Genomic DNA, 22,383 nt, shown 5'->3' on the forward strand with positions numbered 1-22,383 from the left:
GCATCTTTTTAAAAAAAAAAGGCCCGTCTCGTCGCAATTAAAAACTTACTGTGCCTTCATCGATCACCAATTGTTTGAATTTTTGCACAAATTCGTTGTCCGTTAGTTCATACATTTACGAAAAACTATTGGAACACCTCATGGGCCGCGGGATGAATGATGAGGACGCTGTATAGACACCAATCTAGTATACGCTCATAGATACCTAAGGTAGAGGTTCCTCTTAGCCAATGGGATGCCAGAACGATGCACAAACGCCGATCTAGTATTTACGCTCATAGATACCTATGGTAGGAAATAGCCATGTTGCGTTTGGTAATGTATTTTTACCTTTCGTATCTAGAAATTTCTTTCGTAACAAGAGGCAATATTTTCCCGTTGAGGCGTTTCGTAACTCGAAAATTTCGTATGAAGAGACGTTCGTAAGTAGAGGTTCCACTGTAGTCAGACGTTTGTAGATCTCTGTCAGTTTCAGGTCGAATCTCTTGATTAAGGCTCGCCAGTGTGCGCGCACACACCGAGCCCAGCACCTCGTCAGGCTTCTTCAAGGGTGCAAAGCAAACATCGTTAAAATTGGATTGCAACACAAACACTGTTTGTGACCATAAAAACTGGTTGCCAAGGTTTGGCAAATACCTTTGGAACCTTTTGCAACATTCAACGAACGCGAACTAAAAACCAACATTCGCTACATGCACAAACTCTTTGCAGGCCTTCGCCGCTCTCTCTGATACGGACAAAAACAGAACCGTCGAGTGCCAGGCCCCAAGTTGCCGGACCAACATAGGCCACCAAAACCACAATCATTCAAATGGATTTGGAAGGAAGGAAGAAGGAGGAAGTGGAAAGCATAATGAAGGTGAGCTCCCTTTCGTGTCTATGAGCACGTAACATTCTTCATGCTGTTTCATTGCCAATTATCATTACCCCCCCTCCTCCCCCCTCCACACACTCCTCTTTGCCCCCCCACCCCCACCCCTCCCCCACCCCACCTCGGGCTTCTCATACTTGCCCTGATGTATAATAGATGAGGCAGTACAGGCACGCACGCGCAGGATAAAGTATCGGGGCACATTCCTGCACGATGGGAGGGGAGAGGCAGGGGGTGGGGGGGTAGTATCAGTGCATGTATCGCTGCACAGACGCACGCGCAGGGGATAATGGCAGCGTGTAATCAGATTACGACGATGATTCACTTCCCGCCAACTGAGGAGGAGATCAAAGGCAGCCTCCTCTCAGGCGCGCATCACCGTCGATCAGTCAATCAATCACTCAGTCAATCAAATGAAATCAAATCAAAGCAATCTCACCGTCATCGATGAGCCGCTTTGTGAGGACGTCGAAAGGATGCGATGAGGTGGGGGGGGTGGGGGGTCCTCGAGCCTGGATGGAGTGGAGGTGGCGGGGAGGGGGGCGCCGCGCCGTCCCGTCAATCAAAGATTCAATCAAATCCCATCGCAGATTGTGGAAAGGCTGCAGATCGTGCACGTGCTCGTCTGCCCCAATCCGGGCGGGGTCCTGGCTCGGATCAATAATGCGTGACAAGGAAAAAGGCGACAATTGTGAAATAATCACGTCCACTTTCTTCCTGGCTCCTCCGCAGTGCGCGCGCCAAGCGTCAGCGTGCGCGTGCTCGTCTCATCCCGCCAACACTCGCGCGCCTCCTCGAATCAACTTCGACACCTTCCTTGCTGCCTGCCTTCCTTCCCTGCTGCCTTTCTTCCTTCCTTCCTTTCCCTCCAAGCAGCAGCCACACAAAGTTGGAGCGGTCGCGCGCGCGCAAAGTGCACGAGCGCGGCGGGTCCGCGCAGGAGCGCGCTAGCGAGCAGGATGGGAGAGGAAAAGAAAGGAGAGGATTGGAAGAGAAGGACAAGCCCCGCCCTCCTTCCATCTGTCAATCACTTCTTTGCAGGAGGCTCTCGGGAGAAAAGATGCAAAGTTTCTATTTCAGAGGGCGGCCATCTTGCGTTGCCACTGTCCCTGATTGACAATTGGCGTGTGGTTTTGTCAGAAAAGGGTTTGCATGAGATCGTCCAACTGAGATCGACTGCGCCGGATTGCATCAACATCCCAAATCAACAGTTGACATTCGCGTTGTCACCCTAAGACAGCATGCTTCCAAATTTTGTTTGTTACGCCCCTCAGGAAGTAGAAAATGTTTTGAAATATTTTGAAAAATCACACAAATGCAAATGGAACGCGGCAACACTTTGCCGGTATACATTCCGGACGTGTTAAATCGATCTGTTTTGCAGATTGTTCCCAGAATGCATTGCGTGGCGCAGTTGATGACGTTATACGGACGCTAATCCTTGTCATATCCATTTGTGTTACCTGTAATTGAAATTGTTTCGTATTTAACACGTTTGTCGGTTTATGAATTAATATAATAATAATAATAATGATAATAATTAAACAAACCGTAACGTTACGTTGTGTAAAATAAGGACATCCAGGACAATTCCCCCGTACGTTGCATTGCTCGTCTGAGGACTGCTTGTGAAATTACAAATTTTATATATTTTGATTGTGGCCGGCTGATTAATTAGTCCGACATTACAATGTTATTTATTTTTTAACTTTACAAAATCATCTTGCGGGCCAGATTAAACCCCTTTGCGGGCCTGATCCGGCCTGTGGGCCGTATGTTTGACACCCCTGATTTAAATGTTCATGTTTGTAAATGAAAAGAAAGAAGGAGGATGTACTCTGTGTTACGCGGCAACTCGGTAGACACGCGACATCAAAGAAAAGCACAAGAAGAAGACGCGTATGCGGAAATAAAACAAAAGCTGCTGGCAACGTCCAAAGAATTGGACTCCACAAGAACAAAATAACCAGAAGTACAAAAGGACCAAAAATACTGTGAAAATACTCGGACGCTGGCCAACCTGCAACTCGCAAAAAAACAACGAAAACAAAAAAACATCCAGCAAACAACAAAAACAGGAGAAAAGGGTTGGCCACAAACGGCAGCTCACTATCACGACTTCCTGCTCCAAATAACGAGGCTTAGAGACAAGCAACACCTGCACTGTGTGCTAGTGTGACTTGTCTGTGTGTGTTTCTCGTCTATTTTGGTCTTTGGTGAGTGCGTGCGTGTTTATGTGTGTGTAGGAAGTCACGCGTGGCCTCTCCAGACAGCATAGCTCCATTTTCACTGTGGTCATCTCGCCACACGCAAGCACGACAACATGGAGGCAGTGTGTGCGTGCGCCAATTCCTTCTTCAGACCCATTTGTGTGCGTGAGTGTGTGCACAGCGTTTGTATCCCCATCACGTCTTCACACCTCAGTGCTCAACTGAGACTCGGCAGCGTTGACGACCTGCATGAGTTTTTTTCCCCGCTGCTGCAACTGCATACACGCACACACATGTACGAATGAATACTTGGATGCGTGTCAATGGCCCTTCCTTCACGAAGTCATGAAGAAGATGAGATGATGAGAATCATGAAGCCGTGACGAGCACACCGGAAGATGAGAATCGTCAGATGCTGAAATGAGAACGACGACCTCGTCATCACGTGCATACGGCGTCTGAGGAACATGTCAAAGGTCAGGAAGATCGCAGAAACAGGAGGACCAGGAGAAGGCTGGCGCCGTTTCGCTGCTTGCCTGCCAGGTGTTGAAGAGCATTTTGGCCGATTTTGAAAGAGCGGCAGAATTTGATGCGAGGAGCAACTGAAGCATATGAAACAATCAACTTTGTCCTTTCAGCCGGAAAAAAATTGCAGGAGTTTTGGTGGTGGAAAGTCCTGACGCTTTGACAAAATGCACATGTGTAGAAAAGGATGTTTCTGTGGAGAGGAACATGGCTGCCATTGGTCTGAAAGCTTCCGCGTGTCCAACTTGGCTCCAGTTGATATTTTTTCATTAATGGATACTTTTCTTGTTGTTCTTTTATGAAGTGTTGTAGATGTGTCGCTGGCTGCAAAACTGCTGAAGTTTGTCCCTCGTCAATCGGATGAACGAGTTTTGGGCTTCATTGTTTGTGGGCCTCATCTGCAGTGCAAAACTCATTTGTTATGTACTGGGGTTGGATCCCAAAAACGCAGACACAAATAAGAGTTTAACACTTTATTCACATCATATCAAAAGGCAAGGAACTAACTTGACTAGACGAGAAACAAGAGTTGCACAGAGGAACAGAGGTAATAATCTGACAAAAACACACCCTCCCCAGACAGGCTTATATCAACGGCGAATCGATCTGATTGGTTGTGGCTAGACATGTGGGCAACAGGACTAACATGGAATTATCTGATTGGCTGTTGACCAGATAAAGAGATTAAAGATTCTTGACATCACTTAGCTCCTGAAATCACATAGCATCTTACCAGTTGAAACTAGATGCTGGTTACATCAGTTCAAAACAGACACTTGACCACACGGTCATGACCCAAAAATAAACTTTGCATAGCCCAAGCATAACCCTTGCTTGACCCTAGTCATGACAGTAAGCATAACCCTTGCATGACCCTCGTCATGACTAAGCATAACCCTTGAATGACCCTAGTCATGACAGTAAACATAACCCTTGCATGACCCTTGTCATGACAGTAAACATAACCCTTGCATGACCCTAGTCATGACAGTAAGCATAACCCTTGCAAGACCCTAGTCATGATAGTAAACATAACCCTTGCATGACCCTAGTCATGACAGTAAGCATAACCCTTGCATGATCCTATTCATGACAGTAAACATAACCCTTGCATGACCCTAGTCACGACTAAGCATAACCCTTGCATGACCCTAGTCATGATAGTAAACATAACCCTTGCATGACCCTAGTCATGACAGTAAGCATAACCCTTGCATGACCCTAGTCATGACTAAGCATAACCCTTGCATGACCCTAGTCATGACAGTAAGCATAACCCTTGCATGACCCTAGTCATGACATTAAGGAAAGCTTGGAACCAAAACTTGAAATTGACAGTGTGGAGCAACAGGAACCCTCAACATTAACCTGGCAATAGCCAGATAGATATTGCGCTTCACTCAAATGAGTCCTCCGCAATATCCATCTGGTACCTCTCCACGGTAATTTGCTTGGGAAAGGCGGGACATTCCGTACAATTATTCGAGCTGATTGGACGATGCGACATTGTACACATTTGTTTTAACCAATCACGGCCACGGGTGAAAATTTTGTCTTCGTTCATGTCAAAGGGGGGGGGGGGGGCGAGTACGAACATCTTACCCGCAAGAAATGCACGAAGCATCTCTCGCTGTTCAACATTCAACAAGGAAACGGTGAATAATTCTGCAAGAACAGAATTAATTGCAGCGTCCATTCGTCCATGTTAGGTTTGTTTGTTAGTCCCGGCGTTAGTGTTGGCTTCCTGGTTTCGTCACAGTTACATATCCCGCCCCAAACACAATATCGCTCTGTGATTGGTCCGATCGGTGGAAATCAACGGGAGCGGTACAAGATGTATTCTCCGGAGTTTGTAAACTCACAAATACTGCGAGAATTCATCCTGCGAGAGCAAGGATACCTCAACATCACCCTGAAAAACTGTACACTGATCAATGGCAGCGGACGGGTTTAAGTCACGCCATGAGAACGTGATCCAAAGGTAAACATCCGGCTACAAGGCAAACCTCGTCACGAGGAAGGCAAAAACAAACTTAAGGCTATGAACAGATGACCTGAACTGGCGCATCACAACGTTAGCGACAATTATGCTAATGGATCAGAAGTCGCTCACGCACAACGCATCAATCAGACACAGCTGGTGGTTTGTTCTAGATGATGCCCCTCCCCCTCCATGACTAACAAGCTGACTTGGTGTGTGCGGGTGCGTGTGTGTGTGTGTGCGAGAGCACAGAATGTTCAGAACATCCCGAAGGTTTCTTGGATGTTGTTTGTGAGCAGGCGGCAGAGGAAGAGCGAAAGGAAAATGAAGAAAGAAAGAAATGAAAGAGAAGCCGACTTTGTTGGAGGTTGTCAGGCGTTCAAGGAGGCTTCAAGGTTACACACACACATTGGTTTCCTTGTGGGATGAGGACTGCCATTTTTCAGAGAGCCAAAGAGAGATGTGTGTGACGTATGCTCATGATGGTCGTATGCATCCAAACGTCATCCACATATTGACAATAGTCACTAAATTCTTTTCAAATGATGAGGGCCTAATGAGCATGAGAGGTGTGACCTCTGGAGGCCTCCAGATGAAGGAAAGGAAGCAAATGACGACTGTTGGCTACAGAGCCCAGGAAGGAAACGAGGAAGCAAGGGCGGGAATGACAGCCAGGTAGGGGAGACCGGGGCTAGTTGTCACATTGCAATTTTCTTATCCACCAGAGGGTGCAACGAAAAAGTCGAATACTAGTTTTGTCGTACAAATATATATACCGGTAAATATACTGTGTACCGTCTGAGAAGACTGCGATTGGCTAGCAACCAGTCCAGGGTGTACCCTGCCGACTGCCCAAAGACAGCTGAGATAGGCTCCAGCACCCCCCGCGACCCTTGTGTGGAATAGGTGGTCAAGAAAATGGATGGATGAATGGATGTCTGAGAAGAGAATAGCACATTGTGAGCTGAGATCAGTGCCAGTTATGTTTTGCACAACCCAACAAAATTTTTCACCTTCATATATTTTGAAACAGGCGTCATACATAGACAAATTCTAGCAGCAAATCCTGTGGTCTCGTTAGAAGAGAGATTCAGGCATTTTGTCATGCCTCAGTCACTGCTCTGTTTTAAGCTAACTTTGAAATAGAGCAATTAGCCAACATGGTCATTTGGGGCAACTTGTCTCAGTCATTTTGGGGTTTGTTGTCACATAGGCAAAGAATGGGCCACTGAAAAATGCACCTTTGGCAACTCTGTTTACGTATGCCAGAATTGTTCTTCAGATACAATTTTTATGGCTGTAAAAACAAACAAAACAAAACAGGAGAACAAGGATAGTTTTGTCATAGTTTTATTAATTGCAAAATCCAATGTGACATCTTACCCCATATGGTGTGACAACTTACCCATTGGTGGGGCAACATGTCACACGTCACTCCCTCTATTTGATGGCTTATAATTCTGCACCGACACAAAGTACGAAAATGACATGAATACGAAAAATATACCCAAGACTTTAGTCTTTCCTCTGGTATATGTTTGGTTTATACATGATGTATTGATTCCAAGAAATATATCAAAGTATAAAAAGTGCTACAACTAGCCCCGGTCTCCCCTACACGTGAAGGTGCAGTTGTGTTGATGTTGGTGTGCAACTGGGAAAAAGACCAAAACCGGACTACCAACACTTCATTCATTGAAGGAAACAGCAGCTGATACATGCACATGGACACCTTCTCACGTCTTTGCTTTCGTCTTCCTGCAAGGACAACACAAAATGATTAAGGATAAGAAGAAGGAAGGAAGGCAGTTAGTAAGGTGTACAAGAAGCTTGAAAAATTACAGAAGGCAGTATAGGAGTCATGTGCGGACAGGGGTGTGTGTGCGTCTGGGGGTGCGTTTCATGGCAGGACTAGACTTTGATGATAACATTCACATACACACACGCACATGCACACGCAGTCAATAAAGTCCCTGGCTCCAATGTTGAATGTCTGCCGTATGCATTTGGACACGTGTGCAAGCGAAAGTCACACTGATGAAGTTTGACGTGAACCAATCGGCTGCTCTCTTCAACTTTTCTCAGCACGACGAGCGACAGCTGTCAATCATCTGTCACTTGTCATGTGGCCGAGCCATCGTCATCCCTTCGGCGTCTTTGCTTCATCTTTCCACTCATGTTTTTAAATTATTTATTCATCCTTCCTCTCGTTTAGATTTCTGCAACATTTCCTCAAAAGTCACCTCTGCTGTCACGGATGTGTGTGCGTGCGCGTGCGCGTGTGACAAGAGAATTTCACCCGACACTAGTCTGATGACAATGTTAAGCTGACAAAGTGCTCCTTTTACATGCTCACATACACGCACGCGCACGCACACACACACAGAGCTGGGAACAATCCTTAGCCTGTCTCTTTGTATCAGGTGGTCTTTCCCTGACGCTGTCTGAGCTCCCGAGTGTGTAGCGAGACGTGTGCGCGCGCGTGTGTGCGCGCTGCTCAGCTGTTAAATTGCTATCTTAAAGGTGACCTCAAGAAGCACACTCTCAAACTCAGACACACAAACAGGAGATGAAACCTTAAATCCAAAGTGCTGCAAACAGGAGAGCACATCTCATTTGAGCAAGAGTGTGTGCGTGTGTGTGTTTTAGTCAATTTGTTAACATTGCGACTCCACATGAGTTTTCGGCGTGACGTGTCTTGTTTGTTACGGTTGCAGTTCAAGCTGAAGGCGTCTTGAGTTTGGGGTCTCCCATTCCACATCCGACACTCTCCCCCAGGTGATCCAACAGGTGTGCCCAAGACCCAGTTGTGTTAACGTTGCCCACTATGTCACACATTGAGGCTCAAGCTGAGCCAAGGTGAACCTTTTGCGGGGCTTCCATTCCGTTTTGAGCTCATCCGTCCACCTATTGCCAAGATGGCGAGGCTCAGATGGCCTCCCTGACGAACTCTAACCTCCACCTGGAAGTCCTCCGTCACACCTAAAGCTCACCTCACCACCACTGTGCCTCCCTCTCCATACATGTCCTGTCTGCCTTTCCGACATGCTTCTCTGCCATGCCAGACTTCCTCATGCAGTTCCTGGCCTGTCCTCTGGTTTTCTCCTGATCCCCAAAGACCCAATGCTAACCCTCCCTCTACTTGTCCATTAACAGCCGCAAGGCAACATGTGGCACTTTTCATCCACGTCTGCCCGAAGGCAGCTGGGACAGGCTCCGGTATGCCCACCACCATTGTCAGGATCATGGATAGACGTTCACCACTACTCACTACTGACCTGTGGCTATCTATCAAGGTGTTAGCTAGCTAGCTTTTAGCTAGCGCTCTCGCAGAGTGAGGTTGGAAGTTAGCAACTTCTTTCTGTGCATGTCTATCTATCTATCTATCTATCTATCTATCTATCTATCAGTGGCGATCCGTCATAGTAAGCTATTAAGCGGCGCTTGCCCGACCTCTTCAAAATAAAATAATTGAAAATATTTCTGTCAGTGTCCTCTAAAATACAATACCGTAGTTCTACTGTTTTGGTCTTAAACAATGCCTGTTCTTAAAGCGCTTTATAAATAAAGTTGAGTTGAGTTGAGTTAAATTCCTGTATATTTTGTCCTGTTTTCCTCACGGGGAGCGGAGAAGTCGACAGTTTGTTTCGCGCATACACAATGAGAAATCAATTGTGTTAGTTCCGTGAACGTTGTTTCGGTACGTGCGGCTTTTGAATGGCAAAAAAAGCTGTCGGTCACGCAGCCTATCTGACAACGTGTATGTGCAAAATTGGCTTACTTGGCTTGTTCTGTGGTCAACAGTCATTGTTCAGTTCAAGTTCATCACCGAATCCCAATGAGTGCCCTTTTCCCGGTGGACTTTTGAGGAAAGGAAGTGTAACGAACTAAGTGGGGTTGCCATTTATGTCCATCCAGATCTCTTGGTCTGGCCACCCTGTGAGGATCTTTGGCTCCATTTTGACTGCCCAAGTTGACATGTTGTGGTCGGTTCCTCGTTGCGTGGATGCAAGCAAATGTGCCTTTGAGCGCTTGCTAGCATGTGCGCGTGCATGTGCGTCTGTTTGTGTGTGTCTGAAGATCATCAGATCATGTAAAGGCTGCCTGGCATTATCCTTCTTTGCTGCCTGGCCTTCAACATCGCCCGCCCGTGTGTGTTTGTGTCTGTTGGGGGACATGATAGAGCAGCAGCTGGCTGACAGAAACAAGATCAAGTAGAAGAACAATCACTAACAGCTAAGAGCAAACACAGACACCCAGTCAATAACACACACACAGCTGCGGGAGATTGTGTGTTTGCTTGCTGAGTACTCAGTCGCTAAGTCAACATTTACCCACAATTCATAGAGCCGGCCAGCTACCGGCAGCGTGTGTCGGCCTGCCAATGCAGAATTTCTTTCTTTCGTGTGGTGGAGACGGTGGCGTGTCACCTTCCCAGTGTGTTTGGTTGCGTTTCTTTACGGTGGCTAACGCTTGCAAGGGCTTCCCCTTGGCGACAGATTGCGACATCATGACCGAACACTCGGTACTCGCGACTGTCACATGAGCTGCGCGAGCACTGACAACTCTTGCTTCGAATCGTGCGGCGCTCTCCCCACGTTCGGCAAAAAGGACTCAAGATGAAGGCTCCGCCGCGTCGGCCTTGGCCGCCATCATGTCGCCATGGCGACCAGCACAAAAGCGAGAACACAACTTTTCATTTTCCACACAGCAGCTCAAATCCGAGTCGAGCGTTACCACGGCAGTCAGGCGCGTAAACAAACATGGTGTGTGCGTGATGGGGTGTGCGTGCGTTTGTGTGTGAAAGGATGCCAGGTGACATTTCGAAGGAAAGTCGGCGACAAGTCATCCTTCATCTGGAAAGTCCGCCTTTTTGTCTCTGAGGACAGCTAATGAGCTGTTGAGGTGTGCACACACACTTCGTTGTTGACCTTCTCTGCCTCTCCAAACAAAATGGAGGTGATTGTTTTGGCAATGAAGAAAAGAGGACATTTAATATTTACTGGACTGTTAGCTTCCTGATCATTCTTGTTTTTTGTGGTTTTGGCGGATTAACTTTTCCAAATCATATCATCAGTTGATCGTCTTTCTTCCTTTATGAGCATCTCCCCTTGTATAACTTTCTATTGAACAAATTGAGGCTTTAAATGTTGTTAGCATGTTTTTGATAAGACTCCTAAGAAGACATTAAAGTATTGTTTGAATTATTTTGACTGTATTTGAGCCTAGCATTTACGTTTAAAAAAATGTCCTCTGTAGTGGATCCATCGTAGCTTAAAAATAACTTTTTTTCAAAAATTTCTTTTGCAGTATTCCAGTTACGTCACAAAGATTGGGAAATATCAAAATAAACATGATTGGACAATATTTTTTTCCCCCTGGTAGTCAGGAGGATATGGCGTGTCGCTGTTTCTCAGAATTTTTTTTTTGTATAATTTTGCATGCATTTTTTTTTACAGTAATTTTCGCTGCTGTCAAAGAAGACGGCGAGGAAATGACGCAGTCAGATAGCCACACGTGGAGCTTTGTTTACATTTATTGAACCAATGATATATGAGATTTTTGACTGAAGCCACTCTTGGCTAATCACAGAGCAGTTGTGACAAACGTGGGGCGGGGCTGACGTTGGTCACATAAACTCAACCGTGGCTCTTTTTCTTTAAAAAGGATGACAAACCAGCGTCCCACGTGCACATCCCGCGCCATCGGGCCAAACAGGAAGTCGTCCCGTCCTCCATGCTGCGGCGTGCGCGATATGCTAATCACGTACGGTCTATCCAATGGCGCCAGATCATGTTATCATCTCCTGTCAGCAAGTGTCGGGCCACCTCGCCACCGCCGCCGCCGTCTTATCCAGACAACAAGGTGGCACCTCGTTGCCTCTTATCAGCGATGCGGCGCACAAAAGACCAAACAAAGGCAATAACACACACACACTTTCAAAAGGGGGAGGGGCAAGGGCCAAGGTTATCAGCACGCACAAGCTCATGTTGTCGTCGCTTTTTTCGTTGCTCATGTTGTTGTTGTTGTTCATGTTGTCATCTTTGATGTGCTCATTGGTCGTGATGATGTCATTCATGCGCTTGTTTGTCGACTGGCACACGCAGCGGGTGTGTCTTTGCTGTTTGCACATTTGTGTTGTGAGGATGGAGCTGACTCAAAGATCAGTGAGTGAGTGAAAAATCAATGTGTGTGTTATTGTGTGTAGTTGTATAGGAGGCACACCAGATGAATCTCACACTTCCTGTTGTTGTTGCGTCTCATTTTTCCCAGAGGAAGTAATCACCAATCAGATGCTCACCACACGCGCACACACGCACGCATTGAACAAAAAGCAGGGTTGGTGAATCCAGGTCCAGAAAGTGTCAATTGCCACAGATTGTCTTTCGTCACAGGTGCTTCTACTCATTTGGCAGGTAAGGCAGCGCGTCTCCACCTGTTGAGAAGTAGCATCTATGGCTAAAGCCAAACTGTTTCAGGGTTTTGACTTTCTGGATCTGGATTTCCCAAATCAAAAGTATATACCATAAATCAGGGGTGGGCAACTGGCGTCTCTGCCGATTTCCCTTATATATGATCAGCTCATCAGCAAGCTCTGCATAAGCCTGGTAACGATCCTGTTGATTGGAATTGAAAACCTGCAGGACTACGGCCCTCAAGGACCAAGTTTGCCCACCCCTGCCATAAATGTGTGTGTGTGTGCGTGCATGTGTTAGCAATGGGGCTGGCGGCCAATGAGAGTGACTGTAAAGGAGCGAGAGCAGACAGAATGTGGGCAGCGGCCAAAGAAGGAGCGCGACTGCAGAGCGACAACACGTTCGAGCTTGCATGGAGGAACATAAACTGCATCACAGTTTTTCACAAAAATCCATTTCTCATGTAACAACTATAAATTGTCTGCATGGAGAGAGCTGTAAAGCTAAATGGCTAAATTTGAGGCTAAAAACGTTCCCACACCAGTGGCGATTCTTCCAAGACTGCAAGGAAAGCTCAGCTTCCCCTAAAATATCAACCCCTTCCACCCAAAAAAGTGTTTTGGTTTTGGGGGGTTGGGTTTTGGTTTAGTTTGGGGTGTTTATGTTGTCTGGTTTTGTCTCCCCTAGTCACATCATAGTTAACCTCGTCTACCTGTGTGTAGCTCCCCTCCCCGTTTGTGTTGCTAATTAGTGCCCTCTGCCTGCTGTGATTCTCAGGTGTCTCTTGTTAGTGTCTCGTTAGTGTTGTATTTAGTCAGTGGGGTTTGTTCACACATCGAGGTAGCATTGTATTGTATTGTCGTGTTCAGTTGAGGTGTGCTAAGCTGTGTAGATAACGTCAAGTTTCTCTATGTCTGGTCAAGTTCTCTCTCGTTCAAGCCAAAGTGTTCCTCTCTCACATCCATGCCAAGTGTTCCTCTCTCACATGGCGAAGCCATTTGATAGTCTTCCTTACTAAGAGAAAGTTTGAGTAAATAAACAATGGTTTGGGCAGAAAAAGAATGAGCTTCCCTTCCGTGAATGAGCACCAACAGCTGCCACTGTCCCACACAAAAAGTGACTACACCTGTACTTCCTTGACTTCCCACCCATGTGACTGGGTGGGGTCATATGAGGGGTGAAAATGAGAAACATGTTTCCATGACCCTTTTTCAATGGACACACCTGAAAAATCACCTTGTAAGAGGCTCAAAAGTTTTTTTGCAATAGTTTTACAAAATGTCAGTCTTTCAATGACTAGTTTGCTATTGCACAATTTGCATGTTGCTCATTTCTGTCAATGGAAATCCAGCATGCAGACGCAGGAAGTGAGCCCAAATGTAAATCTAATCAGGATGCACCCTCCAATGCTAACATTGTTTAGCTCTGCAGTGGGTCAAAACGACGGAAGTAAAAGTTGAGAAAATACAAAAGAAAATGTTTTGTAGGTGAAGATTAGAATTTGGAATTGAATCTGTTGTGAGGTGGAAATCTGGTGAAGTTTTTGGAGGACAGGAACGATGTGTTGACGGCAGTGAGCAGGAACAGCTGGCAGACGTTGTGGATGTGTTGAGGTTGACGGAGGACTTTGCTTGACGAGGCGCATCGAATGCTGTTGAGGGAGTCGATCCAGGATGTTCGGGGACGAGACGTTTGTTTTTTGGCTTCCAGTCATCTACAGTGAGGGAAAAGCCGTCAACGATTTTTTTGTCAGAGACCGCTGATGATCTCGTCAGGAGGGGCAGTTATCAATCGGAATGATCACTTGTGTGTTGAATCTGGGAGGAAGTTCAGTGGTGGAGATGTCCTTTTGGGCTCGACTGTCTCACAGGGCAACTAGCAAAACTAAAAATCTGCCACTGAAGCTAGTTGGCCACATGGAAGTTAGTCGACAAGACTCATACAAGTCGGCGGGCGCACACAAAGATTCTTGAAAAAAGGAAATGCTTGAAAATGTAAAACGGAAGTGGTCATTTGAAAACGGCTTCAGGTGAAGCCTCTCATTTACGTGCCCCGCCCACTGCCCGCCGCACACAGCCAATTAGCATCCTGCTCACACAGACCTCTTGTGGCGTACATGCTGTGACATCATCGCAGGCAACGTGAGCACCTGATGACCTCGTTATTCATCACAAAACAGGCAGCTGTGTGTGGGGGAGTGCCAGGAAGGCAAATATTGACAAAAGGAAGATGGAGGACGGCCATGGAAGTGAAGAGGAGGAGGAAGATGAAGAGGAGGAGGAAGATGAAGAGGAGGATGTGGAAACGGAGGATGCCGAATGCAAATGGTTTTACACAAGCTGGCGCTTCGTGTGTGTGCGTGTGTGTGCGTGTTCCCATCTGGCGTGCCGTCCTATTGAGGGTTCCCGCTCACTGGCTCTCCCGCGCTGAATGTTAAACAGCGACGAGGACCAACAGGAAGTGCTCTTCATCTTACGTAAGGTCCCCGCAGACGTCCTCTCGCTTTGCACACATTCCCATCCGACCTCCAAATGGCGGCGCAATCTGGGAGGCTGTAAAAGTCTCCCCAAAAGCCTCAGACGGCACAGAGTGAGTGAGCGAGCGAGCGAGCGTCCTGATCCTCATCACCTCCTTCCAGCGTCTCCAACAAACACACACAAACAGCTGCAAATGTGCGCACATGCACACACAAAGATAAAAAAGCCCCAAAGTGAGTCATTGTTGGATGTGATGAAGATGAAGATGAGGGGGCGGGCACTGCTGCTAGCGTGACTCACCAAGGGAGACCAGGATAAAGAGGAGGATGATGATGATGATGATGATAAACAAGATGAAGATGACAGCGGCAACCCCAGTTGACCGCACACTTGCTGGGGTTGACCTCAGCTGACCTCAGGCGCTGGTCGACACGCCCCAACCCACCATTTGAACTGCAGCCTCCGGCCTGTCGTTTGTTGTTTTGTTTCCACTTGGAAATGGGACGTGTGATGCTAATGAGTTGTAAAAATAGACATGAAAGGCGGCGAAGGAAGAAGGAGGCCTGTTTGGCCGAGATAAAAGCGCAAAAAACAGCAGCCGTCGTCATGACGCAAGCTGACAAAGTCATCGGGAGTCGGGATGAGGAACACGCTGGCTCCAACCTGAGGATCTGGATGGGGACGCACGAGGATGAGGAAAGTGGCGGCAACAGAATCAAAACGTGAACTCAGTCAAGAACGTCTCGCTTCAAAAGTGCAATTTGACCGCTTATCAGGACGAATGCGCGTGTGTGCGCGCGTGCATGCGGATGGGAAATCCTTCCTTGAATGAGGATCTGGTGAATTTGCGGCCCAGTTGGACGTGCGTCGCAAACGCTTTCAACTTGGCGCGTGCGAGCGAATGTCAAGATTCCGCACTCGTTTGAATTCAGCCCAATTTGATGCCAATCACGTCCGCCAGCCGCGCTGAAATATCAACAAGACATCAATCAGGCTTAGGCCATATTTGGCCACAAATTCAGACTGTTTTCACATTCATTGTTTATCACCTTGTTTCAAATCATATGAGACATCAAAGTTGTTATCACTGACCCCGGGTTTTCACTGGATGCGGTTGCGGTGCGGTTGCGGTGCGGTCCGGCGACGCAAGCAATTAGATTCCATTCATTCGAATGGTGCAGTTTCCACCGCTTGCGGGTGCGTTGCGTGTCGACTGCGGAAGGCCTGCGGCGTGCCGCAAGCCTTCCGCAAGGATAGACCTATTTTCTATTTTTGCCGGACGCCGCAGCGGTAGGCCTCCGGCAAATGGCAAGCTAGTACAAAACACATCGAGCGGGACAGGAAGACCGAGGCAGTTTCAAAATAAATTTCCGGTTACCTTTCAGAATAAAACACTCGCCAGCTCCTATTTCGCAAGTTTTTCAGCAAAACGTGACGTGGGCGTCGCCGGGCCATGTGCTCATTCACGGTTTAGACACCAGCGAACATGGACGAGGAGAGGTTTATATTGGAGGTGGAAAACCACAAAATAATATATGACACGGCACATCCTTTTTATAAGGACTGTAATGTATTGTGAGTTTGATGTTCGCGATTGCTTGTTGTGCCCGTCTCGCTTGCCGTACTGAGCGGCAGCCGGACGGGGAAGACAGAAATAAAGAGTGGACCCGCACTGACCCGACTCTCGTTATTAATATACTTTACAAGGACAACCAAAAAAAGGATGCTGCATGGAATCTCATATCTTTCTGCTTCTCTGTTGAGCAGACTTTCTGTATGTTTGTCGTTGTGAAATGCCACATGATCGCGCGCGCGCGGTCCCGCGAGACACGTTGGGAAGTGGGCGGCGACGGAGCTGCCGGACCGCAGCTGTGCGGAGCCGGTGTGGATTGACAAAAAAATTGCCCGTCCGGAGCACGCAGTCAAGACGCACCGCACCGCAACCGCACCGCAACCGCATCCAGTGAAAACCCGGGGAAAGACAATTCAACAAGATGAGGGATCACTTTTCCCATCCACGTGTGCAATTTGTACTTCAAGGTGGATATGCCAATACAACGACTTCTTAACATCCACAAATTACTTGGAATGGATAGCAATTTGCAAATAATAATAATAATCATCATCATCCATCCATCCATTTCTTGAACCGCTTGCTCCTCACCAGGGTCAAGTGGGGTGCTGGAGCCTATCCCAGCTGGCTTATGGCAGTAGGCGGGGTGATTAGCACATCCGCCTCCCAGTGCTGAGGACACAAGATCGAGTCCGGACTTTGGCCTTCCTGGGTGGAGTTTGCATGTTCTCCCCGTGCCTGCGTGGGTCTTCTCCGGGTACTCCGGTCTCCTCCCACATTCCAAAGACATGCATGGCAGGTCAATTGGGCGCTCTGAATTGACCCTAGGTGTGCTTGTAAGTGTGGATGGTTGTTCGTCTCTGTGCGCCCTGGGATTGGCTGGCAACCAGTTTAGGGTGTACCCCGCCTCCTGCCCGAAGCCAGCTGGGATAGGCTCCAGCACCCCCGCAACCCTTGTGAGGAGCAAGTGGTTCAAGAAAATGGATGGATGATAATAATAATAATAATAATAATAACACTACTGATATTGATGATAAACCTTTACTCTTGTATATTTTGTGAGTCCTAAATAAGATTTGATCATGTGGTGTCATGACTAGGGTCATGCAAGGGTTATGCTTACTGTCATGACTAGAGTCATGCAAGGGTTATGCTTACTGTCATGACTTGGGTCATGTAAGGGTTATGTTATGCTTACTGTCATGACTAGGGTCATGCAAGGGTTATGCTTACTGTCATGACGAGGGTCATGCAAGGGTTATGCTTACTATCATGACTTGGGTCATGTAAGGGTTATGTTATACTTACTGTCATGACTAGAGTCATGCAAGGGTTATGTTTACTGTCATGACTAGGGTTATGCTTATTGTCATGACTAGGGTCATGCAAGGGTTATGTTTACTGTCATGACTAGGGTCATGCAAGGGTTATGTTTACTGTCATGACTAGGGTCATGCAAGGGTTATGTTTACTGTCATGACTAGGGCCATGCAAGGGTTATGCTTACTGTCATGACTAGGGTCATGCAAAGGTTATGCTTACTGTCATGACTAGGGTTATGCAAGGGTTATGTTTACTGTCATGACTAGGGTCATGTAAGGGTTGTTTAAACCTAGGGGTCTGCCAGGAGGCGTCCTTAGAGGGGGTGGGGGGGTACTATCATGACTAGGTTCATGCAAGGGTTATGCTTACTGTCGTGACTCGGGCCGATACAGTGCTTTCTAGCTATTATTTTCCTCCATTTTACCCCAAGAGCCTGGCCCACAATTTAGAGGGACTTGTCCATTAATCCATTTTCAATATGGACAGCAAACTGAACTAACATCAGTCCAAATATCAGTGGCAGAACAACGTGTTAGTAGACAGGTATGGTCAGGAGTCGGGTCGAGCCAGACTGGGCCGGTGGACATAAGTCAAAATGCCAGGGCCGATTTTTCTGTGCCAGTCCAGCCCTTTATATTATATTGTGTGTTTGTGTTAGCAAATTGTAGGAGTGTCAAGGTAGAAAAGCATCACACAAGTGAAAGCCCATTTGACATTTACACAATCATCACACAATGCAGTGAGTGAAATAAAACGAGGCTGGCACGGGTGCGTGCGTCTCGACTCAACTGCATAACGTGATTTGTGTGTGCGTGTGTTAAGGGGTGGGCAGGATGTGAGCAGACAGCGAGGGTGTGTGGTCCTTTGTTTCATAATCCCACAAGCCTCTGCTTTATTGTGTGTGTGCGTGTGTGTGTAAGTGTCATCCCAGGTGATTGAGCCTCTTTACAGTCGCATGTGTCGCATCTGCAGCCTCAGTTAGCATCCTCCTGACAACACGCTGTCCTCCGCTGCCAAGTAATCCAATTACACACACGCGCACGCACGCACACACACTGAGCAGGGATGCTTTACGTGGGAGGCTGGCTGCAAATCCTTCCCAAATAGCCTCAGATGAAAAGTGTTCAACAGGAGGCCATGATAATACGAATACAAATGACATGCACTTGTGCACACGCACGCGTATACAGCAAGCAGAGCGTTCCATTCTGTTCTGTGAGACCGGTGTGGTTGTTTTCCGTTAACCTGTGTGTTTCAGTTTCCGTGGCGACAGACGGATGTTGAGATGAGAAGTTTGAAGTATCTTCAGCACTGCACCCAAATCTGATAAACATTTGAAATAGGGATGTACAGGTTGCACAGTACAGTGTAAATAAATGAGGCTGCAAAAATATAGGCCCCTTGGCATTATTTTGCTTGGGCCCCCCAAATGAGCTGGGCGGGACCAGCAGGGTTGAAATGCATGCCAGGCGTTTGCTCACAGGAGGCGTCGGGTCATTCGCGTTTTTTTTTTTACCTTGCTTGCTGCCTACATGATTCCTGATCTTTCTGCTCGTTTTCTGTTTTCATGCTATTTTTATCTTCTTCTAGTTTTGATATAGTCATTCAACTTGCTTGTGGCCTTGTATTTGGTTTGCCACTTTGTATTTATTCCTTGGATTGTTCCATGCTCTTTTTGTCAAATTTGTCCAAAAGAACAATATTTTTTGTATTCTGATTACTGTCTGAGTTAGGATCCTTACATTCGCACACAACCTCACACCTAACACAAACATGAACACAGACACTAAAAAAAACTCTCAAACAGGTTCACGCACGCACAGCTGTTAATGTCTACTAATCAGTAGACTTGCATTGAAACGGACTTTTAAATGACATTTATTCAGACTATTCAGCTTGCGTTCTCACCAACGAAGAGTGTTGGAAAAAGGGTTCGGGACAGAAGGATGGAAGCCTTCCTCTCTCAGGATAGGAGAATTGCTCCCCCTCCTGGTGAGAAAGGGAGGTGCACATGGCCTTATTCCTTCCACAAATGTGTGAGGTGGCGTCGCTGCCCAAAGCGGACCTCGGTCTACCTGCCGTCCATCATCAGGAATTGTGTGAAAAAGAGACACAGACATGTTTTAAAATTCTCTTGATTAAAAGCCCCCACAACCCACTAATTTTTATTAGAAAGCAGCAGACAGCCCAAATCTTCAACCCTCTACACCACTTGAGGAAAACCCGGAGCAACCAAAGGGTGTCCCATACTCAATCCGAACCAATTAAAGATGGCGGTCGGGTTAGGGTTCTAAGCCAGCGTTTATTAACAGACAAAGTTGGGGTTTCAAATAAAAATGTGAGTTTTCAAACTTGTTTCAAATTAAGGTTTCAAGACAGTTAGGCATTCAAAACAGGATTACGGTTTCAAACTACAGTTTGGGTTTTAAGTAAGGTTTTCAAATTAAAAACTGAGTTTATGGTTTCAAGGGAGTTTCAAATCAGAGTTTCCAGCCAATGTTAAGGGTTTAAGTTAAGGTTTCAAGCAAAGCTTAAATTAGGGTTTCAAGCTATCAGGTGGAGTAAGGTTATCAAATTAGGGTTTCAAGAGTTTCCCACAAATGTTGGTGCTTCAAATTAAGGTTTCAAGCTGGTTTATGGTTTCAAACAGGGTTAAGGTTTCAAGTGAACGTTTCAAAATTGGGTTCGTGGTTCAAATTGAGGTTTTAGGCTCATTAGGATGTTAAATTATAGTGTTAGGTTTTCAAATTATGGTTTGAATTCTGGGTTAGGATTTTAAAGTGGGGGTAATGTTACTGAATTAGTTTGGAGCCATTGTCACGGTTTCAAGGCCGGATTCGAGTTTGAAGTTTGAATCTGAAGCATGGATTAGAGTCTCCAACCAGGGCTAAGAATGATTTTTCATCATTCATGTAAATATGTAAATGAGTCATTTATATTCCAGGTCATTCAGTCCTCAGATGAACTTCTGACAAAGACACAGCTCCACTCCACTGGACACAAAAAAATGTGATTGCAAAACATGACATCATAGCACATACTGGCGCCACCTTGACGACTTTAGCTGGTACTACACATTATGAAATAACATGAAATGTTCTGTGGTTGTCTGCACCATGAATGAGACTGAAGCATATTTCTTACTTTTTATTCATCTGGCAAACAAGCATTCGTCACGTGACACTTTCACTTTTCATTTTTCACAACTGTCTTCATGTCGTATTAACAAATATTTACACGAAAAAAGCATTGTAACAATAATTATTCCCCATAATAACAATTAATTTAATCATAATAAATACTCATGAGCACAAAGAGGTCATCCCGATATAACAACACACAGACACACACGCACGCACGCACACACACTCACTGACTTATTTGCACAGTAGTGTAACGAGTCCAAAGTGATTTGTCAGCTGCAAAGTGGCCTGCCAACAAGTCTCCTAAAGTGCCACTGGGACTGAGACGGTACCGAGGGGGATACCGAGGCAGGTGGGATGCGTTTCGCGGGGGTCCGAGAGGTCTTGTGAGGTTGACGTTGTATGTAGCATATGCGCTTGAAAGGTCACGATGTCACCAAGCCATCCAGGGAGGGGTCATTAGGGTTATTCGATGCCACCAATGTACAAGCTCAAGTTTTCTCAACTTATTTTGACAAAATGGACAAGGGCAGTGGCTGGAAAGGGTTAAAAAAAATAGATTTTTTTTTTTTTATTATTATTATATTTTTTTATATGTAGTAGTCAGTATGACTAGCTGAAATTAAGAGGCATTTTTTTGTATTCTGAGGAGGACAATTAGGGACACACTGGAAAGAAAAAATGAAATGATGTACTAAGTCGGAATGTTTCCAAGAAAAAAACAATCACGGCCAAATGTTCATCCTGATTGTGTGGACTTGATATCATATTAGCCATTCATTAATGCCTAATCAAATAAAAATAATAATATTGAGATGTTTTTCTTGTCCAATTTTGACTAATTCTCCTCACAATATTACAACTATTTCTTGAAAGTGCTTCATTTTTCCCCCACATTTTTTTTCCTCTCTTGTAATATTACATTTAGCATTTTTTTCTCGTGTCGCTAGCGCTAACACTTAACGTACACCTTCGCTTAAAGACCTTTTTCTATGACTTACTCTTACTTTTTGGATATTATGACTTTATTCTACTAAGTATGACTTTTTCCTTATATTACAATTTCATTCTTATAAATCTGAATTAATCCAATATTTAAAAAAATAAATAAAAAATCACAAACAGGACATTTTCCCAAAACTAACAGAAGGCAGGAAGTTCCAAAGAATTAAAAATTTTAAAAAAAAGAAAAAATGAATAAATAAATAAAAAATGAATAAATAGATTAATTGAGCCAAGAAATAGAGTGGACTAACTAGTATCTACTTAGCCATTACGGATTACTTCTTAAATAATATTAGTTAAAAAAAAAAGATAAGGTGGAGTAAAGTTGGAATTAAATGAATAATGAAGAATAAAATTAGAACAATAATTGTGTATTTTACAGTACATTGCCATGATTTAATTCATCATTTACTTTTGGGACTGCTGTTATATAGTCAAATCACTTCAGCCATTATTATTGTCCTTTTGTGGCCTATTCACTCACAGTTAGCGTCATTATCGTAAAATATTTTAAATAGTGCCCTCTGGTGGCTGTCAGTGCATCTGCATGTGAGTGTAAGTGAATGTTACAGATCATCCTTCATAAAATATTGATAGACTGGACAAATGTTTAGAGTTTAGACTTTGACCATTATTGCATAATTTTCTTGAAAATGATGAAAGTACCTCAGTTCTGTGGTTATTAATAGTTTTGGATGTTCATTATAGTTAGTTTTTATTTATGGCATTACTGCGGAGTGCATGAAAAGGTCCATAAGTAATCATTACCAAAATCACTCAGATTTCATTGCCGCCATAAAACTTGATCTCCCCCCTGCAAAATGGCTAAATTGGTGTTAGTCCACTCTAGTTCTCAGGC

At 45.5% G+C, this 22,383-nt stretch overlaps 1 protein-coding gene and 1 long non-coding RNA gene across 5 annotated transcripts in view; one reads left to right on the plus strand and one right to left on the minus strand.

Moving 5' to 3' along the window:
• LOC144033490 (leucine-rich repeat and fibronectin type III domain-containing protein 1-like protein) overlaps positions 1 to 1,784 on the minus strand; it is a 30,254-nt gene extending 28,470 nt beyond the window's left edge. For all 3 annotated transcript variants that reach the window (XM_077541641.1, XM_077541643.1, XM_077541645.1), the window contains exon 1: positions 1,311 to 1,784. The gene's annotated coding sequence lies outside the window, so the exon portion shown is untranslated. The remainder of the gene's footprint in view (positions 1 to 1,310) is intronic.
• LOC144033492 (uncharacterized) overlaps positions 1 to 22,383 on the plus strand; it is a 56,607-nt gene that overhangs the window by 27,897 nt on the left and 6,327 nt on the right. The window contains exons 3-4 of one of the 2 annotated variants that reach the window (XR_013287994.1): positions 712 to 859; positions 1,028 to 1,081. This is a non-coding gene — a long non-coding RNA (uncharacterized LOC144033492). Of the gene's footprint in view, positions 1 to 711; positions 860 to 1,027; positions 1,082 to 22,383 lie in introns of those variants that run through there. The other variant, XR_013287993.1, reaches the window with a different exon arrangement.

The sequence above is a fragment of the Festucalex cinctus genome, chromosome 13 (assembly GCF_051991245.1).
Source record: "Festucalex cinctus isolate MCC-2025b chromosome 13, RoL_Fcin_1.0, whole genome shotgun sequence".
Classification (NCBI taxonomy): Eukaryota; Metazoa; Chordata; class Actinopteri; order Syngnathiformes; family Syngnathidae; genus Festucalex; species Festucalex cinctus.